Raw genomic sequence first — 7,669 nt, 5'->3', positions numbered from 1 at the left:
ACATTGATTTCACCAACCCCAAATATGGCAAGACTGCCAAGTGGAAGGTCAACAAACAGAGACGCGTAGAAGTGGCTGGTCTGGATGAGTTTGAACAACACAGGGCCCTTGAAGGTCTTCGAAGAATCTGTCCCACTGCTGGATGTCTTATGAAAGCGGAGTCGGACACGGACAGTGCCTCAGAAGATGAATACCTGCCACCGGTAGGTTTAAAAAAAAACAATTGTTCATAAAGGAATATTTCTGTTTACAATTTCTTTGAATCCCCAGTGAATATTAGTTACTTTTTTATTTACTTGAAGGCTCCACGCATCATCCATGGTCTCCAAAGGGTTTTCTGTCATCTCTAATGATAAAGAGAAATGCTATACTTCCGTAGTTGTAAGTTTTGGAGATTTTTTTTGACGAGATAAACTGTCCAGCTTTATTTGCCGGAGCACCCATTTCTTTAAACTTGTAATCCTGCCTCTGATTAAGGACTTGGCTAAGGTTGGGCAAGAACCTACTTTGTCGAAGCCATTTCCTGACTTATGGTGATCAACACACCAGTTATTCTGAAGGCTATGCTCTCATGTTTTCGCATTTTGAAAAGAAAAGAATAAGTGAAGTTGCTCTTTGTGTCATGGCATATTTATACTCTAGGGAAACAATCTACATCCATAAAACAATTTATTCTTTAGTTTTTAAAGTATTTTGCATGTAATATGTTTCAGTTGCTGAGTCGCTTCCGTGACACCGAGACAAAGGACTGTTCGGCAGATGATCTTCAAACCCGATGTGCTGACTTTCTAAAAGACTTCATAGTAAGTCAGGACCAGTGTGACAACCTGGAGAAAATGACAAGGACACAGAGCTTGAGTTTACTATGGCAGCGTCATCGTGAGGGAAGAATAACGGCCAAGATAGCACACGACATCAGTACGTTGCAAGACACAACATCACGAGAAACATTGTTTAATCGGGTGATGAACCGCTCACATATTGACTTTTCGAGCGTTGAAGCAGTGGCGTTTGGCCAGAAATATGAAGACCAAGCCAAGCAGCTGTACAGCGAGTGAATGAAAGACAGGCATGAACAGTTTGGTTTGCGTGAAACGGGCCTGGTTGTTGACCAACGGTTTCCCTTGTTTGCCGCCACTCCCGATGGCATTCGATCATGTGTACGTCATGGCGATGGACTCGTTGAAGTAAAATGTTCTTTCAAACATAAGGATCTGTATGTGAAAGACATTCCCGAGGTTGACAAAACATGTATGTCTTTTGCAGTAGATGAACTTGTGCCAGTCATCATCCAGCAGAAGTTTACGAGTTGAGATTTAGTTGATTCTATGTTGTTGGAAAGTTAAGAAATTTATGTAAATAAAAGCAACATTCAAACTTGTTATTGTATTTGTTCTGCCCAAGGTTAAAACTCGGAGGTGTGTCTTAATTTGGTTTGAGAAGAAGAACTTTTACAGTATTGGTTTATCTGTATTTTATTTTGAAGGCGAATCTTGAGGCAGCATTGCATTGTGGGTAAGGAAGTGATATTTGCAGAGAGAAGCCTGCCTATTACCGTACATACTTCGCCTCCTGTGTTGTAAATCTTTTCCAACACCTCCGAAAGCAATGGCTGTAAGTTCAATCTGTGTTATGTTGGCACTATATGTTTTATTATAATTTATTTAGAGATCGTTTTTCCTAAATGCGTTTCCAGGGATTAGCCATGTCCCAATAGTTTTTTCTTGGATGGTAGTAATCGCTGGCGCAACTGTTTTCTTAGCAACAGGTGGGGTTAATTCTAATTTATGTTTTCTAATGCTGGAAGTTTGTTCTGTGCATTTAGAGCTGATGCACATTTTATTTTTGTTTCTGTTTGTAGTTTCACTCAGTGCTTTCATTGAGCTTCCTGCACAATTGTACTACATTGTGAGAAGACCGTAATAAAGGAGCAAGACGCTCAGCTTCCTGGCTCATGAAAATTGAGTTTGGCTTGCTGTTAATCTGCGTTAACATACAAAGTGTATCCAACACGTAGTGATAACAGTATAGTATTTATTGAAATGTATTTTGCTTTCAGTTGGTAGATAAACATTTTTGTACTAAAGAATATATAAATACATTAGTCATACATAAATATATGTACACAAACCACTCAATACACCCCCTAGTGGGATCTTTATGATAACAACATTACCAAAAACAAAACTGTTGACAGCAGCTTGTGTCCCATATGTTTATTTTTTTTTAGGTGTCACTTCAACAGTTTAAGCAAAACATTTGTAATTGCACAACATATGATCAGTATAGAATCAATATGACGAGACAGTGTTATTGGCATCGCATTTTTCAAAATTCCAAATCGTTTTACACGCTCAATTGCTCGTTCAACATGAATCCTCAGCTTTGATAAGCGCCTGGCCTCTTCCACTTATTTTTGCAAAAATTGTTGCTTTCCCTTGGCAAATGGAGGCATGGCTAATGATGTCCCATGAGCAGCCAGTTCTTCTGCAATTAGAAATCCTCTATCTGCCAACACCAAATCACCAGGCTCAAGTTTATCATAGAACCCGGATTGTTTGGTCAGTTCTTTATCGGAAACTAGTCCACCCCAGTTGGAAGAAACAAAACTAACCGTTCCACAAGGGGTGATGCCAATCAAGAATTTTGCTATGTTATGATGCTTGTAGTTGGACCATGTCTTTGCACGGGCACTCAAATTCACAGGTCGCTGAATGAAAATCTCACTACAGTCAATAATTACTCTAGCTCTTCTGTAGTGCCGCCTGAACACTTTTGGCATATTCTTCAGCACCTTGCCTTTTGTTGGCCACCGTATGCGGAATTCCAGTTTTTTAGCTATTATGGGTATGGCGCTATTCAAGATGGCAGACACCTGGGTCGGGGCAACCTTAAACCGTATTGCCAAGTCTTTTTTGGTACAGCCAAGTTTCAGTTTCATTAAAACCAGCAGAAGAATGTCACCAGAACACAATTTACCGAATGGCTTCAGAGAAAGACACACAAGGGACATTAACCACTGGAATAAGTCCACATTAGGAAGTCCTGTCAATGTTTTTGTCACTGAGTTGTTGAGATTTGTGTAGATAAACCAACTTGCTTCACGTTCAGCCTTAAAACTCCGATTTTCATCCAGAACACGTTGGTAGTCCTGTTGAAGTCCTGCATAATCCCTTTTTAGCTGATCATACTGCTGCTGAGGGTCAGGGTCAGGATCTGTTCCTGAAATGTATAAATTGTCTTTTTTAAGTATAGCTCAAAGTTACAGATTCATTTTACAGTTAAACAACCATCATTTGAAGAAATAAATTTTAAAGTCAAAGATTGCAAAATTTGGACAAATAATGTAGTATATTCTCTTTAATAAGTTCAATAAATTCTGCACTGAACAACAACAATAGAACATTGTTACCATATAAATAATTAACTCTTTACAACTTGTGTTCTTCAGTTTAGGTACCATAATATTATTAACATTAATATCTTGCCAACCTGAATCTTTGTACGATGGGGTATAATGTGCCAAATGCAACAAGGCCTGGGTGGCTGTTTGTTCCTGATGGCTGTGCGGTACATTTTCCTTCGTTTGACAGGGTGTCAATGCCAATCTTCTTTGCTGTTCGGCCACCCGCTCGAACCTTTCCAACGATGTTGGAGTTGACTTGGTCACTGGTGTAAAGTTGTAAATAGTGGGCTGAGAGTCGGGATGGTTTACGTCTGTTGAAGGCTCACCTAAAATATTGAACAAGACAGTATAAATCTCACATGTAAATACTGTTTTTTTTTTAATCAACATAAATCACAGCACAGGATACATTTACACAGATAATGTACCAACCCAAAAACCTCCCTCAAAAACTTCCCTCCCACACCCCCCCCCCCCCCCCCCCACACACATACACACACACATTCACATTCATTCACCCACATTGAATGAAATCGGTCATCCACTAATTACTTAAATATATATCCTAATTTTTTATTTATCTAATTATTTAAGTAGAACAATGACTAGTGATAAATTAAGTTATATTTACTGGAGATGAAGTGCAGACTGCCAATTCTGTCGTGGTACGACGGCTCCCAAAAAGCGGTTGGGATTGTCGGCCTGCATCCTTTTCATAGAAACGATCCATTTCTTTCTTCTTTCTTCGTCCTTTGGTAAACGAAAGAAACGTACATCGGACGACTTGGAATGCCTGTGTCTGCAACTGGGAGCACAACAACTCGTAGGCATTGTTTATATTTTGAAAATAAATGAGCTAAAAGCACGCTCTAATTCACCCGTTTTGTAACGTTGTTTGGTGAGAACAGTCCCGCTTTTGCCTACCAGCAGGACCCGGAAGTAGCACTGACGTCACACGTGAACTAGTCTATTCCCAGCGCTATTCCAGTCTTTTCCGTCTTGGAATCTTTGTTTTTGCTGCTTTTTAAAAAAAAAAAAAACTGGATCTTGGACCTTTGCTCATTATTTTCACACTTTGCTGGGAGATGTTAATAGCCATTAGCTGCTTCCTTGTTTATCCCCTTTTGCACATGTGGAGTGTCGTACTTTTGTTGTTATATACACAAAGGGGTTTATTTACTAGCAAAATGAGCAAATACAGACCATAAAACACCCAAAAAAACTAATCTTTCATAAAAATTGTGTCTGCAACCAGAGAGAGTTAGTGGCATATTGTCAGGGTTCTCTGTTTTCTGTGCTCCAAATCTGCTTCACAGGTGGGCATGGCCCACACCTGCGACTCATCAAAGAACCTTCTCCTCGGGCTTTAAAAGGAGTACACAGACAGCTGGAAGACGCCAGAGTGTTACCCCATCGTGGTATGCCTAGGCCTCTGATCTGTCTCCTGTGCTGCGTACCTGTGAGTTTTTGGAAACCCTGTTTTTGGATTAATCATGTCTCCTGTTATTCTCCAGTTTGTCGTGTTTGGATTTACTCACTTGTGTTGCCGTCATGCTCAGTAAACCAGTCATCTTAATCCCCGCCGCTCAGATTTTGCTCTGGCATCTCCACTCATACCCCCTTGGTGGTACCAAGCTGGGCGTGAGAACCTCCTTCCTCGATTCACTTGGTTCATCAGCTACACTCCAGTTCCTCCAGCTGCTCCTCCTGCAAGCCATCACAGTGGTGCTGTGATGGCTTGCACATTATGATTAGGTATTTTAATTCCACCCTTAAACTCATTAATAAGTTTATACCACAAGTGGAATCAGAAAAAAAACATCTTCTAGTTATCCAAATACTTTGAACAACAACCAGATTTCATACTGGTTTAGAATTATTTGATCAATTCAATGTTAACCCTTTAAATTTTAACTCCAGTGTTTCACAAAAGATCTGAAAGGTTTCTAACATTTCCCTAAATTATACACAATTGCTGCTGAGTCAATAGCAAGTATTTTTCTTAAGGATCTTTTCACAATAACAGACGTTTTAATTAACCTTTGTTGTGTACACAGTGCTGGAAGACCACTTTGTGTCATGTGTGTAGGCTTATTCAGATCTGCTGTAATACTGAAGATTCTTCCTGCTCAGAGCCATCACCAGCTACAACTCTTTGAAGAAACTTAGAGTTATAAAAACACGTAAATTGCATCCCCCACACACACACACACAACCCACCATCTCCCCTTTGCTCCCACAATATATTTTCCCCATCTTAAGATAAAGATATTTTCTTACATGATTCTAACAATCCACAACTGAATTCTTCTCACCCTCCGGTCAACCACTGATGTATCCCACAAAGTAGTACAGCTAAAGGCGACTACAGTCACTTTAAGCTCTTTATGTGCACAAATTTACATCCCTACACCCAAAATGGTTCTTTTAATGCACTAAAGGTGTGACACAATAATTCAGCTGAGACACAAAGAGCAGTTTAAGGTTTATTTGAGCAACTTGTATATGAGACTGGAAACTGCCAACCAGTTCAGGAACCACTGAAGAAGAGGACAGGTTAGTGTCTGTATGATACAAAGGGGTTAATTGTGCCCACAGAATAGCAGTCACTAACCTTTTGTGAATTTGGGTTGTGACAGAATCCAAGCAATGGGTCCAAGAGGCATGCAGATGGAACTCTTTGAAGCCATGTTTTGAGAGTGATGTAAGTGAGCTGGGGAAATACAGGGAACAGTCCAAAGTCATGCACAGATGATCAGATAGGCTGAGGTACCAGAGGGTGAGACAGAGTGGAAATCCAGAAACCGTCCGAGGTCTTTATCCAGCAACACATCCACACACAGGCAGAGGTAACCAAGGGATCAGGCAGAGAGACTAGGTCAGAGATACCTGCATGGTTCGGTGTCCAGATTCAGAAGGCCAACAAAAGAGTCTGAGAGGGGCACAGCTAACAGGCAGAAATCCACAGAAAAGTCTGAGTCACACACAGGAAGGCAATCAAGGACTGCTGGAAGGTCTACTCACACAGATGGCTTTCAATAATCTGGCACCTGCAGCCAGGACTATATAGTGGTGCTACCATGTGTGGCTGTGTCAGTAATTAGAGCAGTCACATGTGCAAACAATCAGGGGTAATCGCTGCAGCATCAAAGGGAGTAGGGAGTAACATCAGCAGTCAGAAGCAGACAGACAGAACCACAGCAAGCTGTGAATGTTCCATCTCCTCTTGCCTGATAAAATTGCTGATTTTGAAGGCATCTAAGTAGTCCCATTAGGTCTTTAAATATCCATGATGGGATGAATGTTTAGATATTTTTTAGATGGTGGAACAGTGCAGGGTGTCCTCTCAGAAGTGACACCATCTGCTAGCTCAAGCTAAGGCTAAAAAGATGCTGTACAACAAACAAAAGAAAACCAGTGTAAAGTAAAGTTTACTGCACACATTTTTCACAACTTAAGCACTAGAGCCCTTGTCAATGTTTTGAAGCCTCTATCAAAAGAAAACATCTTTATATTCAGTCAGTAACCACTCCACACCTGTAAGGCCAAACTGAACAACCTTGGGCTCTAATTGACAAGAATCATTGGGAGGAATTCTTAAAAAAAAAATTAAGCCCTCAACGTTGTTTCAAGAAGAGAGAGAATATGTTTGGTTTGTTTTTAAATAATATTAACTGTAGACTAATAAATTAGTGAAAATAAACAACAATACACATAAAATACATTTGATTGTCGTAATGATACCGGTGTACCTCTTTGTTTAATGTGCTGAGCTGAAAATGTTTAGAAAATGAATATCACTGCTCTTTTGAGACAACATTACGGGTTGAAAACAACAAGAAATTGAAGCCCATATAAAGTAATCTTTCAATACTGGGTATATAATGTAATGTAATGTAATAATATAATGTGCCATGTATAAGAAAATGCAGTCCAAACAAGTTAAACATTAACAATAGTTTAGATAGATAGATAGATAGATAGATAGATAGATAGATAGATAGATAGATAGAAATGTTTACTTAATATCAAAACAGAAATTAGATCTGATACACAAACCCCTCATGAAGAAAAGATTGTCACATGGCTTCAATTAGGATTTTTCACTGTGTTTATTGTTTACCTTTTTAAAAATAGAACCCAATCATTAAGACACTTCACTTGATGTAGCAAGAAAACAGGAAAAAAAAAACAGGAAAAAGCTTAATCACATCTATCAAACAACTAAAGATCCGAAAAGAAAGATGTTTGTTTCTCTTGACT

The 7,669-nt window shown here is 39.5% G+C and overlaps 2 long non-coding RNA genes across 2 annotated transcripts; one reads left to right on the top strand and one right to left on the bottom strand.

Moving 5' to 3' along the window:
* The first annotated feature begins 1,564 nt into the window (after positions 1–1,564).
* LOC118561571 lies at positions 1,565–1,961 on the top strand. The gene is made up of 2 exons (XR_004930139.1): positions 1,565–1,614; positions 1,862–1,961. It is a non-coding gene; the product is annotated as an uncharacterized LOC118561571 (long non-coding RNA).
* Positions 1,962–5,891: 3,930 nt separating this feature from the next.
* LOC110368989 lies at positions 5,892–6,418 on the bottom strand. The gene is made up of 3 exons (XR_002428600.1): positions 6,296–6,418; positions 6,021–6,119; positions 5,892–5,946 (listed from the first exon to the last, which is right to left on the bottom strand). It is a non-coding gene; the product is annotated as an uncharacterized LOC110368989 (long non-coding RNA).
* Between the last annotated feature and the right edge of the window lie 1,251 nt (positions 6,419–7,669).

This window comes from Fundulus heteroclitus, unplaced genomic scaffold (genome assembly GCF_011125445.2).
Source record: "Fundulus heteroclitus isolate FHET01 unplaced genomic scaffold, MU-UCD_Fhet_4.1 scaffold_67, whole genome shotgun sequence".
Lineage (NCBI taxonomy): Eukaryota > Metazoa > Chordata > Actinopteri > Cyprinodontiformes > Fundulidae > Fundulus > Fundulus heteroclitus.
Note: the sequence above shows the minus strand (reverse complement) of the source record. Positions and strands in the feature narration are given on the sequence as shown.